We start from the raw sequence: 16,408 nt of genomic DNA, 5'->3' as shown, positions 1-16,408 counted from the left end.
AAAGATTAATTCAATGATAGGTCACATCCATAAATGCTGAATGAATGAGCGTAAGAACAGACAATACGAGTATGTACCAGAGAGAGAGAGAGAGAGAGAGAGAGAAGAGTGTGTTCAACGGTTGGAGCTACCACTTTTAATGACATTAACATTGAACTTTAGTCCTTCAGCAGTTTAATTGTCGTGGGAGTTAAACCGTCTTTTTGTATTTATAAACATATAGGCTATTCCTTTCTAAGCATGGTACAAAAAGCCATTGGTTTTTAGGGGCGTTTTAGGGGTTGTATTAGTGGTTGATTCAACAATTTATTAGAATTAATTTACTGAAGTGTTTCTTGACTGAATGAAACCAAAAGAATGACTTTTCAAGGCTTTCACGCTTTCTTTTCGATGCTGGAGCCCTTTTCTTGTAATTTTCTTGGCATTTTTAAACCTTTTCTTTAACTTTTTTTTCCTTTTGGCATTTCGGCAAAACATCTGTGGAATGGCGACAAAGGCGACCAAAAACTTTTGCCCTTCAATTCCATTAAAAACAATTCCCCCAACCAACATTGAATCATGTTAAGTTTTTAGTTTTAAGTTTAGTTAAATGCAAATGAGCAATGGAATAATTGGTGTGGCTCTGATGCGTAGAAAGCGAAAACATTCTGTGCTGTGGCGAGAGATGCCTTTTAAGGAACCGATCGATCGATCGACTGGAGGAGCACTCCACTCGATCAAAATCACCTCACCGAAAATTACAATTCATCTTTGTACTTGGAAAAGTGTTTTGTTTTTTGTGGTGGGGGTTTTTTTTTTGTTTGGCCAGTTTCTAGTACGTTTTGAACACGATTCTCTGCTTCTTCTTGCTCTGTTCAGGTGTTTGGCTAGCCAAAAAATTAAATAAATAAATATTTATCTTGGTTCTCTCTCCATAATGATGGATTTTTTTTTCGTTCCTTTGTTATGAATTTATAATCAAATATTAATAAAAAATATAAAATATAAATAAATAAATAACAATGAAGCTGTGCGGAGTATTACCTTGAGATCATTAGCGATTCGATGAGGTTGTTTGCCAAAGAGTGAGAGAGAATGAGAGAGAGAAGGGGGGACTGTGGAGGGGCATGCCACGTCATCGTCTGGTTGTCTTTTCAAATCTTTTGGCAAAATACAAAAAACTCTAGACGAAACAGACGAAAAGAGACCCGCGAGACTTGATTTAATTGCTTTCATTGGGTTAACAATTATAAATGAATGCGCGGAATGCTCTGGCTCTGGCTCTCTGAGTCTTTTCTAATCTGGTATTTTTTTTTGCGCTAATTGTTGCCTAACGGGCATCTGTCCGTCTACGAGATAATGATAAAGATAACAACACACTTCCGATAAAGATAACTCTATTTTTGGCTAATTTCACTCGGTTGGAGGTATTTTTGGATCTGCACTGGCATGCATTATATTTTCTATATCCTTTTTTTTTCATGAAGAGTACTCTTCACAGTCTGGACGTCATTGTTGGAGTACGTACATTTCAGCAAACTGCTTCGGCACTCAGAAACAGACTTGAACAAAGCAAACACTTCCATTTGGAGAGTAATGGCGCAAAGGTAATGGGGATACTCTATAACCGAAATATCATCTAGTTTCTGGGTAGGATGTCTTTGAGAATCCTAGCATGCAGTAGGAATAGGATACTATACCCAGTTGAAAGTGAAAAAGATCTATTATAGAGGTTTCTCCTTTAGCCTTCTCCTTACATAAATATGCACATTATATCACACTTTCATTAGCAGCATACGAATAGCAGCTGTTCGTTTCGCATATTGGAATTTTACAATTTCTATGCTACAGGGTATCCTAAATACGTAACATACTCATATGTTGAATTGTTTCCTATCGACAGCATCCCAATTCCAATTCCAATCAGAAGACATTATTCAATGGCAAAAAGATTGGAGGGAAAAAACAAATAAATTCTTTTGCTTTGACAGCGCTTTGAGGCTTTGACAATTTCTGCTCATGATTAAGGTGTCAATTGTGTGATAGAGAAAGAGAGAGCGAGGCGAGCGAGAGAGAGAAAGAGAGATAAGGAAAAGACGAGCAAGAGCAAGAGCAAGTAAACACAGTTAAGCTGACATCAAAATCACATAAGAAATGAGTTTTTAAACAACAGTCGGCAGTAGCCGCACAGGCAGCAGTAAAAAATGGCAACAAAAAATTAAATAAAACAAAACAAAAATGGTTACGCACCTCAGGCCCCCATCTCCGCCTCAAAAGAAGTGTGAAAAGATTGAGAGCGGAGCGACAGGTGGAGCGGTGTGCCGGGGGGAATGATAAAGCAGCTAAGCAAATAAATCAATAATGAAAATATTAGAGGCGACAGGTCCACCAAAAAAAAAAAAAGTATGTTTCATATGATTTGTGGCCAACTATGTATCTCTATCCTTCTCTCCCGCTTCCCCCGCCCTGTCTCTATCACTACGAGTATTACTATCTCTCTCTCTATCTAAGAAGCAAAGCAAGAACGAACACGAGCAAACGAACGGGCAACCGGTTCTCAAGAGATTTCACGCGTGAATCGTTAAACGTCAATTAATGCCAAATGCGCTGTCCGCAAAAAGATCTCCCAAATGTTTTCCGGCTCATCCCTCCCCATCCGTCATGAGCTTCGAATTCGAGTCCGTGGCGCGCACGTGAAAAAGAGGGGTACCGTGCCCGCACCTAAAGAATGCTCATGCTCACCCGCGCTCTCCTCACTTGCCCACCTCCTCCTCCTCCACTGATCGCTGTTAACAAATTAACTGTTAACAAATCGTGCACACGCTGATGTCATATAGCGGAGGCTTAATTTTTGCCTCTCTCTCTCTCTGTGTGCGTTGACTGCTGCGCTCTCTCGGCTCTTATCGCATTGTTGTTGGCGTCAGTGTGATGTCATTATGCAGCTTTGCTCTCTTTTGATCTCTCTCTAACGCTCGCTCTTACTCACTCTCTCTGTGACTCTCTGGATTTATTCTAATTGAATTCTTTGCGGTTCAAAGCTGGATATTTGTTTGTTCTGCTTTGCCCCGTGCACAGTGGAGCCTCAGTAAAGAGCACACATGGCTGTACTTTTAGTATGGGATTCCATTTAGCGAGTGACTACTGCGTCGGCCAGCGTATCACTTTATCTCTTGCAATAAATACTAATTTACAGCATTCAAAACTTACACGTGACTTTAGTTGAATGTCTCATCCATCTCGTTCGCACAGTTAGGAGCACGTTAATATATACGTATACATATGTACATAACTATGTACATATGTATTAATGCATAAGTTGATTTTGTAGTTTTGCTCTTTGTTTGCTTTCTCCTTCGTCGCATTCTCTTATTGACTTTTCATATTACGCATACGACGCGTATGATGACAAAACAACAATCGCCAAGTGCTGCAATGCAAACAACCTACTAATAACCTAATAGCAATAATCTACATCTTGTTGATACACTCGAGGATTGAGTAAGAGATCTACAGTCCTTGGCTACTTGGTACAAGTTCCAATGTTTCGATTCAGCGAAATGCAAAAACAGTGCCAGACAAAAGGCAGGCAAACAAACAGCAGCTTTAAGCAACCATTATACCTATATACTCACATACATACATATGTACATATGTATGTTTGTAGTTCTTTACCCTGTATTTTAGCTGTGCTTACATAATTCACACCCTTCTCTAACCCTCTAACCCGCTCTTCATTGTGTAATCTTCGTTTGGTTGTAGAATGCATAAACGAATTAAGCAAAACAAATACAGCGGCGGTCAAACAGAAAAAAGTTCAAAACAATTGTGTCACCGAATTAGCTGAGTTTTCCTTTTATGGTTTTTCCCACCACCTTTCCCGCCACTACCATAATTGGCTCTTAGTTTTATTCTCTTTTTTTTGTTGTTGTATCTTTAGAGGCCTGTCGTTGGAGCCTCCTCCCTTTGTTGCTGTTGGCCTGAATCGAAATTAAACAATTTCTGACGTCTCAAGTGTTTGCTGAACCTGTAATTGCCTTTCGCGCTTACCTCTCCCACTCATTATTGGCATGCAAGAGGTGGTAAACGGTAATGTTAAATGTTAAATGTTTTTCCGCTTGTACACTTTTGCCCTCTTCCCCTCTTTGGTTTTCCATTTGTGTTTTAGAATTCAAGGACAGTCGGCGGTGGCAGACATTGCATTGAACTTGAACGGGGGTTGAAAAACGCTTCGCTCACTGGCTGACCATTTGGGGGGCGTGTTCTTGAGCCATGACATGGATATATGCGTGCACTCTCACGCTCACGCTCACGCTCATTAACACTCTCATTCTCACTCACGCTGGCTGCAGTGCTTTCTGCTTTCACTCAGATGCGTGCAAGCAGTGCAGTGGAATTTTCAGCTCAAAATCCGAGCACACGACATCCGGCGCCTTTGGGGTATGCAATGGGATTTGCATTTCACTCACACAATCTCTCCCTCCTCCCTCCTGCGCCCAACCTCCACCCTCCCCTCATCAATCTTCACTGCAATGCATTGCTATGTTTCATGGGGGTTGCTTGGGTGTGTTTGTTCTGTGTGGTGCATAAATTAATTCAATATTCAAATATTGCACTTTTTGTGTGTTTCCCCTTTAGCCAAAAGGCAACTGACGTCACGAGGATGTGGCTGAGCAGTAGGCGGGTGCAGCAGACTGTGGGGTGGCTGGGTAAGTGTGAGTGTGTTCGCCACTTTCAACTTTAAACTTTTCTGCTAAATTTAGCGCACTGCTAAAAAAAGAACCCAAACAAATGGAAAATGGGAAATTGTATTAAAAGTCGATTTTCCGTTTAAAAAAGTGCTGCATACGTTGTGGCGCCCGCTTTATTGCCTGCCAGATAGAAAGAGCACCACAAAGAGGAGGGGCGAGCAGTGTATGGTAGAGGGGGATTTTTATATCATTCGATACAAACAAAAAAACCGAGACATCACAGAGTGCCATTATTTCCTGTGACATTTTCCAACTGAAACCACAAGTGAAATCGCAGCTTGGAAACTCATTACGAATGCAGGAGGGCACTCAGACTGCATTTAAGCAGCACCCCCACCGAACCCCCTTCTACACTTGTCAAGAATGTTGCTGCTTCCCCCTCCTTCTGTTGCTTGTCAGTGGGTTTTTTGTTTTTTGTTTTGTACCCTTGAAAAAAGCAAAAATAACCTTCACATTTTCGAGCAACGCTTGGGATTTATGGTAGAATTATAGATTTTATAGTGTCTTGTGTAAGGAATGAAAAAAAAGGAGATACTGTGGCAATTTTGTATGTGAGGAACTGAAAAGAACTTAACTGAGAACTAAAATTAGTTCGTATACATGAAAAAGGTTCCCCTGTATCTGGGTCAATTTATCAATGTCTCTATAAGGTATATCTATCGTTGGATCAAACATGCATACACATGTATTTATATATTCCCTATATTAACTGCAAATGGATTAAAATCCAACAAAAGAGTATCTTTAACTTCTGTGTAGTCATTCTTTTTGGAGTGGAACGGGTTGTTGCGTCTGTTCCTACCCCGCCCCCGTGATTTATCAATTAATTTGCAACTGCAACTGCAACCACAAATTGCAAAAGACAACTGGAAAAGGCAAACCACAAAGAAAACCAAAGTCAAAGTCACTGTTTTGCCAATTGTCAGGGCCAGACAGCAGTCGCAGCGATTGCTTGCACCTTTGCCACATTTTCTCATATCCGTGCACCATTCGCAATGCCATGCCATGCCCATTACCACTCCTGCAGACCACATTCACAATCGCATTTCAAGGACATTTGGTATGCGTCAAATGGTGTATCCACCGTCAAGCCCCCACCTTCTCTACAATCTTTGCTGTGACGAAAACTGGCCAAAACGAAAGTGAAGTTCGGCTTCCAGTCACGTTTCGGATTCGGCCTGTGAGCTGTGGTCTATGTGGCTCTCTGTTTGGGGCAGTACCTTGTGAGGAGGGCTCTGCAATACCTGCATTTGCATACAAAGTTATTGCTGTTTTCAGTTTGTTGTTGCAACAGAGGTTGCTGTTGCTGTTGCAGTTGCAAATTGCAATTGCAGTTGCAGTTGCAGGTTCTGGTCGTCGTCTGCCTGTCGCAGCGGAAATGCCTTTGCTCGTTCTATGTATCAATCTCTCTCTTTCTCTCTCTATATATTTCTTTGGATTGATTGACGCCGCACGCAGTTTGAATATTTGATGGCCTGGAAATGGCAAATAAATTGGTTTTATCTAACCAAAATACACACAAATACTTTTACTAATAATCCATCTCCATGTCTATTGTTCTCTCTCTCTCTCTCTCTATGGTATAAAAGGGTATTATGCTTGAATGAAGCAGTACAACTTGTGGTATTAGCTATGTAAATTGGTTGCATTTCTTTCCTATATTATTGGCAAATTTCCCATTTATATTCATCTAAAATCCATCCATACCTTTGATTAATTAAAAACAATTAATAGATATTTTTGAAAATGGCGTCTCGTTTCTATTCGTGTCATTCGACGAACTTTGTACAGCAAATCAATGTATTTTGCTGCACTGGAGCCGTCGAACCATTAGGATCGTATTACTGTATCTTTTCTACAGGTGCTTTAGAAAAGAATGTTCTCGAATGGGTGTGGTATGTAAATGGCGATAGACTTACCATTGCCCCTTCCTTTTATCTCGGCTTTAAGCCATAAAAACAAATTACAGAAAAAATTCATTGGTTTTATTGTGTGCGATTTTCACGCTTCAATTTTCAATCTGCAATCTTCATAAATGGGCATAGAACAGCCTGGAAAATGCAGGGAAAATACAGGGAAAACGAAGGCAAACAAACAAACAAATTTGATGGGTGCCAAGCACCTGATGGCACCTCCTCCACACAGCATAGGAATCGTAATCGGGTGGGCTATTACCTATTCAGATGTACATATGTATAGCATGCACATATACATAAATATGTATGTATTATCTATATACACCTTTTTTCTTTTGTCTTTTTTGTGTACGCGGTTTTGACAGGCAATGTAAGTTATTGGTTTTTAATGCGACTCTCGTGCTCCCAGGATATGCTATGCCATGGCATAGGAGATGGAGTTGAACTAGAGGATGGGTTTTCGATGGGCGGCTCATCAATAACAATGATATGGAGAGTGGCTGACTGTTTGGGGGGTGCTGTGTGAGTGTGTGTGTGCGGAATAAGCCATCAAATGTGTGTCGATTATGCAAATAGGCAAATTACACGTGAATGGCATGGAATAGTAGATTATTTATTTCCAAAATTTGTTATAATAAAGTACATTTTAAAGTAATTTTGGATAACAGAATATGACTGCAACAATCCATTCATGCAACACTTTTTGATTGATTGCCATGGTAGTGGATCCAGGACACAACACTCAGCACAGGTTTCACTTATATATTCCACTTATATTTTCAATCCCCACAAGCGGTTAATTGATCATCGATATCTTTTTGACATTAAACTAAAAACTGATCGAAAAAATACTGTACCATCAATTTCGGTCCAGTTTTAAAGTTATGCAGGGAATACTGATACAGTCTGGGAATTCTCGTTGAAATAACTATTTACTATTTATTTACCTTTTTCAATCTCCAGTGGAACTTCGCTTAATCCCTTAATATTCTTCTAACGCTTTTTAATTGAATTGAATTTCATAATTACTAGAAATATTCCTTAGAATAATCGCCACAATCCAATTGGAAAATAATTGTGGTGTTTGTGTGAAACTTTGCTAGTTCATCGGGTTGATAAGGACACTTGACGGGAGTCATGGAGCGTGCATCCACTGATGGGTGGATAATGGGTGGGCATGGGCATGGGCGGCGCTGGGGTGTAGGTAAGGACCCTTTATGTCGTGTCTCATATTGTTAATGTTCTCGCAGCAATGCCTTCCAGTTCAATAGGGCGCACCGAGAGCCATTCTGTTCGTATTTAATCATTTAACGCCTCATTAATTCATCATTTTCAATCAAATTTTACGCTTATACAGCCACAGCCCCCACCCGACAGTAAACGCAGGCACACAGGCAGGTGTGTGGGTATCTCTGTGCCTCGGCGGCATCTCTTTCTGTGTGCGAGAGTGTGTATCTCTGTGGAAGTAGTGTGTCAAGTATTGGGATACGACCGCAGCGACCACACTAACGCTTCATTGGCCACAGTAATGGTGCCCTCCACCTTCTCTTCCTGGCACCCGTTTTTCCTTGTCAAAGGACGTGTTCCCGGCACAAGAGGAGTGTTCCTGAGAATAGAAGACTGTTCCTGAGAGTAGAGTAGTGTTCCCGAAACTCTGGCATTGCTTTGGTTTTCCCCCAAAATCGTGTGCATTTTCTGCCCCATAATTTTGTAGCTTGTAATCCCCAGAAGTGTGTGTATTTCCATCACTCCATTCAAAAATGTTGCATACCTGAAGGCGAATGCAGAATGGAATCCTTCTTCTGCTAGGACGCAAGTGTGTGAGTCCTTTAGCCACGTGACTGGCTTAAAACGTTTATGGTTTATATAAGATAGCAGCAGATTTTTGCTTTTGGCAGGCCTAAATTGCGTAAAATTCGGAGAAAAATTATGCGAACGTACGCAAATTGAGGATGGAAATAGATTCCGCCCCTTTTCTTTGATGAAATTTTATGCAGGAACAGGAATAGGAACAGGTACAGGTACTGGGACAAATGTGAGCAGGGAATACTCTCAAATGAAGCTGTGGCAATCTTTGCAATAGTTTCGAATGGCTAATGGCGAAAAAAGGATTTTCCAATATACTAAAACATTTTGGCATTCTTTTGGCGAGCGGATGGTGTGGGGGATGGACCCATTGGCGAGCGATTTCTGCCGAAACTCACAAAACGCATTTCAGAGCGGGGGGGTCGTGGTCGTGGTCGGGGTCGGGGGTCTGCCTTCGAGTGAACTGTTGTTTAAAAATAACTCCTTGTTTTGTGTGGAATTCCCATGCCATGGAAATCACATGCACATCGGGGAAATGTAAAAATATTGATGTTTTCAGTTTCGGTGCTAATTTTAACTGAAATTCCCCTGGCCTCTGGTCTCTCCTCTCTCCTTAGCATCCGTTGAGGCGAGAGAAATTAGCAAAGAATAGTAAGGGATCATAAGTACGAGTATACTATACATATATAGTATATATTGTATGTATGCATGTACATATGTATTTGTAAATGTTTTTCGATGGGCCAGGGGTGTGGCATGGACTGAGTGGGCTGTGTGGGGTGTGTGCCCCTTGGCCTCGTGGTTATAAAAATAAGTGAAAATTTATTTAAAAATCATCGCACTTTACATTTCCAATGCAGCAAAAGGCAGCAGCAGTCCAACAGCCCAGCAGCCAGCGGCTGCCCCCCAAAAACAGATGCTCAGAAATTTCCTTTCTTTTAGTCGAAGGAGATCGTCAGCGAAAGCAACAACTCAAAGCATACAGCACAAAAGATACAGAATCGGAATCAGAATCGGAGAAGCATATATCCGAGAAGGCAACCAAAATACTTGTACAATAACAAAAGCGAAAGCGAAAGCCACAAACCCAAAAATAATACAATTTTAAAATATATTTCTCAGTGTGCGGGATGGCCTGTCGGTGTATATGTATCTCTGTTTATTTTCCCATCCCTGTGTGTCTGTGTGTGTGTGTTTCGATTTATTTTCGAGCGATCGGTCAGAATTAAGAATTAAGAGGTTTATTAGCGCATTGCATCGCACCGCATCAGTCGTCGGGCAATCCACACGCGAAGCATCGCATTGCTGTCGGAGGAGTCCACGCGTTATTTTTTGTCATCACTAGCACATTGGGCCATCTCTAAGTCTGCCCATTGATGCTCCGATCAATGATAACTACGGAAGCGCGTTATCGAAGTGTTTGTTTTGTATGTGTGTGTGTCTGTGTGTTAGTGGAATTGAAATAACTAGAGGAATACAAGAAAATGCAAAGTACCAAAGTGTTAAGAAATGCATACATTAATAACCAATCAATGAAAAAATCGATAAATGATAAGCATGTAAAAGGGAAATCGATAAAAATCAAAGATTATTAATTCTGTAACTATGAGACATATGTATATTAAAAACTGATTTGCGTCAGGATGTGACCATTTAAACGCCACTTCTTATGTTCGTTACGCTACGCTGTGCTACGTTACACTCTGGTTGAATACATAAATGTTCGCTTAATTTGATTCCCTTATAATCTGATTAGCTTCCCTTAGCTTTGGCTTGTGCCTCTTCTACTTCTTCTGACCAAAAACATTAAAAGCCCAGCTTCTCCGGGGTCTGCTGCTCAAAGTGGAAAAAGCCGCAGCAAATCCTTTGTGCACACACACACACACATATGTATGTACATATATACACGCCACTCACTCGATTCTATGAAAATGGCATTAAAGCGCTTTGGAAGAGCACTTGTGGGGCTCACGCTTAACTCTCGAATGCTCATCAAAAAGAGATTCAGAGAGTGAGAGATTGAGCGGCGGGGAATCCCACCGAAAATGATTTCTGTGGCCTTTTCTTTCGGGTTTCGGGATGGTTCTTATTTTGGGGTTACCTCAAAATTTAAATTTGGCTCAAAACCAAAGGCAAAAACAAAAGCAAACAAGCAAACAAACAAAACGCGAACTAAACAGAAAACAGAAACCGTAAGATATCTCAGAAAAGAATAGAACAGATCTGAAAAGATCCGAGCGAAACGGAACGGAACTGAACAGAACAGAACAGAGGCACAAGAAACAAAAAGCGTTTTTTATAGAACATTTATTTATAATTATACATTCTCCTCCTCGTTTGTTGTATATGCGATTTTGTTCTTCTGCCTCCACTGCCAGTAAAATTGAAGTGTAGGAAATGCTACATATATACATATGTACACACACGTTTATGGTACACAATATTTTCATTCGCATTCAATCCTCAATTCAATTCAATCGCCCGCCACGCTTCTGTTCTCAAACGGTGCCTTTCGGGAATCGATCAATCCATCAAAAATAGTGAAAAATAGTGCAAGTGTTGTGCAGAAAAATTGCACCTAAAATGCCATAAAATCTGTAAAAAGCAGTGCAGAAAAGTGCAGTTTTCTCAATAAAAAGTCATTCAAATTTCCCAAAAAAAAAGTGAAAAAAGAAACATCTGTTTTGTTGAGGTTTTTATCGAAAAAACAAAAAAACAAAAAAATAAATTCAAAATGTTGCCAGCAACAAAGGCCACAGCTACCGTTAGCAACATGCTGCTAAGGAAATATTGGCCGCCAGATGTCGCGGGTTGATCAGGCCAGCAGAGGGCGCGCTCACGATCACCAGCCCACTTGCCCATACGGCCCACAGAGGGAGCCACAAAAGGAATGTAAGAGAATAAATAAAATCAAGAAAAGGAAAGGAAAACGATTTTCCCGCCTTGGGGGGGACATGCTGCCTAAGAGGCTTGGCATTGGAAAAGCTTATCACTTATCAGATTATCACCTTATCACCTTTGGGGCCTAGACTTGTGTGCTTAGAAAAACAGGAAAAGCATCTGCCCTGGAGGTGGCTCAGGCATTAGAGAGTGTAGGGGAAGAGGTTGAAGTTAGACTCTGTCAAAGCACTCGAACCATTTCCATTTCCGTTGGGAAATTTAATATGCCGTCTGGCTCTGGCTTTGGTTCTGCCTGTGGCTCCCACTGCGTCACCCAATCGCTCCCGAATGGGACTCCACGCCGTTCTATGCGCCTTCTATGATCTAAAAATATTTCCCGTGTCCCCCTTTTTTTTCCTTTTAGTTTTTTTTTTCTTGTGCAACAACTTTAATGCATTAACGTCTCATTTTTTTTTTTTTGCATATTCTCTGCCTTCATGCCTCCAATTGGGGTATGCCTCAAATTACGAATCAGCGGAGAACACGTTCTATGGGAAAATCATGAGAAAAGTGGCCATAATCAAGGGGAAAAAACTCTACTGTGTTTTGTTTTTGGAATTAAAATTTTCCAGAATGTCGAAGAATTGTGGAACATTTCAGAGCATTTATGGATCTCTAGTGTATTCAAAGATGCGGTTTCCCCTAAACAAAGGATGTCTCCTATATTCATATTTGTTTTCTTTTTCAATTGCAACAAAATGTTGTTTATTTACGCAAAAATTGTAGTTGTAGACTTTGGCCAAAAGCCAACAATAGCCAACGTAATGTGCAAGAGTTGCCGAAAAGCCAAAAACTGCACGAAAAATCACGAAAATGTTCGACCAAAAATAACAATAATAATAACAGGAATACGAGCCCCAATTACGATTATGTTTTTGGAAATATTTACAGGAATAATTAAGAGGAAAATTTTGACACACAAAAAAAAAAATACAAAAAAAAAAAAACAAAAATCAACAACAAAGAACAAATAAATTCAAATATGAGGCTGAGGCACATGACGAGTGGGCGTTTGAGATATAGGGAATGTTTGAGATATAGAGACAAAGATATATGTCATCGATAGAGAGTGAGGGAGAGTGAGAGAGAGACAGAGGAGGGGAATAGGGGAAGTGAGACAATAGGTAGATACAGAAAGAGTGAGAGGAAGAAAAAAGAACGTGATTTTGTTGGGGGCGAGGGAAATTTATGAGAGACAACTGCACGGCGCTTTTCTTGTATGTCATTCAGCATTGAAGAATCGGCTATGCCCTGCAGGAGATATCCACCTACGAGTATCTAAGTATTTGTCATTTATGAGCCCAAAAAATAAATGAAAAAGTACAAAATATTTTAGTAGAAGTTTCAGTGGCTTCTGCCCAAAATGAATTCATCAACCCAAAGAAAATACTTCTGAAAATGTGCGGGAAATCTCAGCAAACAGTTACCACATTTTTTTAGAGTCGCGTGTTGTTTTGTCAGGCTTTGTGCAGGAGGTGGAGAAAAGGTGGATTGTCTAGGGGGCACGCTCTTGGGGCATACACATGCTTTCCTCTTCCCAGCATACACAAGAGTCAGCAGCAGCAGCCAGCCAGCCAGCCATTCATTCCACTTGGAGGCAACACCACTGCCATGGCAACAACACAATAAAAGGCAGCACCACAGGCAACACGCAGAGACACACACATACGTATGCAAAAAGCACACGCAGAGACACACACACAGAGAATGTGCGAGATACAGGAAAGCTGATCAAGTCTATGGGGTGGGGTTGGTAGGGTACGGGATGTGGCTGATGCTTGTTGTTCGTTGAAGCATTTCATTAGCCACCCACGCATTCCTACACTCAAACACACTGACAGTGAGAGGGAGATAGAGTGAGTGAGTGGGAGAGATGCACACACAGGCATTGGTACAGATACAGAGACAAATTTTGTATGTGTGGGGCGTTATTTTTTAAGCACAGAGGAATCCTGCAAGTGACTGTCGTGCATACCCGCCCCCACCTTCCTGATGACTTGTTGCATTCATCTCTTGGGGGGAGAGCGTCGTCTCGGTGCAGCGGGGCATGCGACACATGCCACAGATACACAGATAAACAGATACGCAAATGATTGTGCAATGATTGATATCCATCCCCATCTCGCACGCTTCCACTCCATTTATTTTCAGTTATACAATTGTGCAACTGGCAAGGACATAAGCACGGGGAAAACTTCAGGTGGCAACGACAGAGGAAACACGTCAATTGCCATAATGTGCGTACAATAAAACGGAGTGGAAACGGAGAACGGAGAGCTGCAGATACAGATACAGATACAGATTTAGATACATGTGTACATACATCTATATCTGGCATAGCCTGAAATCTGTTATGTCTAATCTGCAATCGAATGTGGAGGAAAACTGCAGGAACAGTTGACTTCCCTGCACATTCTGCACATCCTCAAGGAACCAAGGTGAGTGAAAATCTGAAACTGGAACATTTACTATTAATATACATGAAATGGAGAAAGGGAAAGGTCTTCCCTGGGCAGAATGAAAGAAAAAGTTTGGCTGGTTTCTAATTAAACTTTATTTTGGAAAATTGAGATGCATCTCAATCTGCATCTGTAGCTGTTTCTATCCTTAATTTCCACTTTAATTAAACTCATTTCGAACTCTCGCACAGAAAACCGACAAGAAAAGCATTTTAATTTGCCAACCATAAAATAACAAGAAAAAAGCCATAGAAAATGTTGCAGAAAACTAGAAAATTGTTTCTAGTTTTTGTTTTTGTTTGATTTGTTGCTGCTGCTGCTGCGGTTGCTGTACCTCATGGATGGTGCATGGGGGATGGGGGAAAACGGATGGTTGGATGGGGGTCTCTGATATTTTCACGCTTAATCACTAACAGTCCCTCTGTGTGTGTGTGTGTCGTCTGTGGCATGGCGACAACAAGACATGAATAAAAAAAAATCAGAAACATTTTGGCCCAAAGCCAAAAATACTTAAAGCCGCAAATGAAATGACAGAGAACGGACGGACCAAGACGGAGCCAAAAAAAAACAAGGAAAAAAACCCCTGCTGAAGAAATGTCAAAGGGGGAAAACAGCACTGCAGCACCACAGAGATAGAGGAGAGAGAGAGAGAGAGCGAGAAAGTGGTGCCAGAGGGGAACTTTAATTTTTCCTTTATTGCGGCTGTCGAGTGCAATAATAGAGCGAAAAAACATCATGGAAATGCAGAGGACAATGCAATATGCACGTACCGTACCTCTACAAATATTTCATTAAAATTTTCAGGCAGGTGGCAGGTAGAAAAGCCCAGGCACCCCGATGCGAGATGTTATATGAATCCTTTGGTGTTTTTGTGCTCTGATTAATTACAAAATTCCCAGAATATTCAGCGGTGTAAAAGTTTCAAGGAATTTTCTCTCTCTCTCTCTGGCCAACTAAACCTTCTCCCCCACATTTTGCTTGGCTGCAACTGATATTGCCCTTATTACAAATATTGTGCAATTAATGGAACATGCCAGCAATTTCTGCGGACGGTCTATGTAATACTTAGAATGCTCTTGGGCAGTGCACCCAACCCACAGCCCACCCCAGACCCTGGGCATGTGCTACACCTCTCCCCCTCCACTCCATTGGTGGTTGTCATGGGGCAAAATTCCTTGGCGCAAAGTGTTGTACGTTAATTGAAAGCCAATGCGAGAAGAGAATGCTATCCGATGAGAGATGCTTATGTGTGTGTGTGTGTGTGTGTGTTGAAAAGGTATACACATATGTACATACATATAGATATACATATATATGTATATATGCAGAGCATAGCCAGCTGTTGTTGTAGGTCTTGTTCGGTCTGGTATTCCGTGCATCAGTAAAAGAAAACAAAGCCAGAACTAAAGTTGATATTGCTCCTATCGAAGGGTTTCAAATTAACTAAATTGCTGAGATAGATATTGGATAGATAGATGAGATATAGAGACAGACTAGATAGTAGAGAGACTAGATACAACCAGAGATAGAAGTGGTATCAACAGTAACGATCAGAAAGCTCAATATTCACATGGGTTTCCCTTAGCTATTGTTCCACAATAAACATCAGAACGATCAGTTCTGCAAAACAAATGAAGATACCAAAAAGACATCTTCATTTAGTTCTGCAAATATTCGGATCCATCTTTAACTTCAAATTGGAATCGAAAGTTCTTTTTCGTGGAAGTATTGCACACATGATTCGCATCCATCTCATGTCCGATCTTTGTTCTTCTTCAGACATTTCACATTTCATGCTCATGCATATACCCAGCACCCCATTCCGCATTTGAGAATATCGAATAACCCCCTATAGATCATATATCGATCATGTATAACGATTTCCATGTGCTCTTCTGTAGGAGGATTACGGATTCTACACATACACACACAGCAGATATACAAATAACGAATGAGAGGAAGATATATACGATATATACAATATATACTTTGTTTATATGAAATGTCAGTGTAACAAACACATCCTCTTGCTCTATCGAGACTCGTTCTCTCTTTCTTTCTCTCTCTCTCTTCTGTCTCAGTGAATTGTATCTGTATCGGTTGGAATCGGTCCATATGTGTATCGGTATCTGTATCTGTATCTGTTGTATCGGTATCTGCAGCTGCGCAATTGGCGACGACAGACATCAGACGCTGACATGGACAGCAGCAACTGGTAGAGCGATTCGAGCGAGCGGCCACAGGTCGTGCACGGGGCAGGCGAGCACGGGGAATGGGAGATGGGGGGCATGCCGCATGTGTCAGTTTCCCGTTACCGGGTCCCCCTGCCTTCTGCCTTTTCCCCTACTCTTTTGTGGCTTTTGTAGTTTTACTTTGGGCAGGCGCTTTCGTAACGCATTTTGGCAGCACCTGTCCCTGCCCCTGTCCTACCCCTCTTCACCTTATTCTTCACCCACCTTCTTTGGCCCTCCTTTTCCTCACTCTTGTCTCTCTCCTTTTCTCTGTCTTCCCCCTTCTATTCCTCCCTCTCTCCCTTACTTTCCGCCCTCTTGGATGATTG

General features: G+C 41.2%; 1 protein-coding gene across 15 annotated transcripts in view; it reads left to right on the top strand.

Moving 5' to 3' along the window:
* LOC111078413 (myocyte-specific enhancer factor 2) overlaps window positions 1-16,408 on the top strand; it is a 46,486-nt gene that overhangs the window by 6,215 nt on the left and 23,863 nt on the right. For all 15 annotated transcript variants that reach the window (XM_022373093.2, XM_022373089.2, XM_022373086.2 and 12 more), the window contains exon 2: window positions 13,541-13,827. The gene's annotated coding sequence lies outside the window, so the exon portion shown is untranslated. The remainder of the gene's footprint in view (window positions 1-13,540; window positions 13,828-16,408) is intronic.

Source organism: Drosophila obscura, unplaced genomic scaffold (genome assembly GCF_018151105.1).
Source record: "Drosophila obscura isolate BZ-5 IFL unplaced genomic scaffold, ASM1815110v1 contig_17, whole genome shotgun sequence".
Lineage (NCBI taxonomy): Eukaryota > Metazoa > Arthropoda > Insecta > Diptera > Drosophilidae > Drosophila > Drosophila obscura.
Note: the sequence above shows the minus strand (reverse complement) of the source record. Positions and strands in the feature narration are given on the sequence as shown.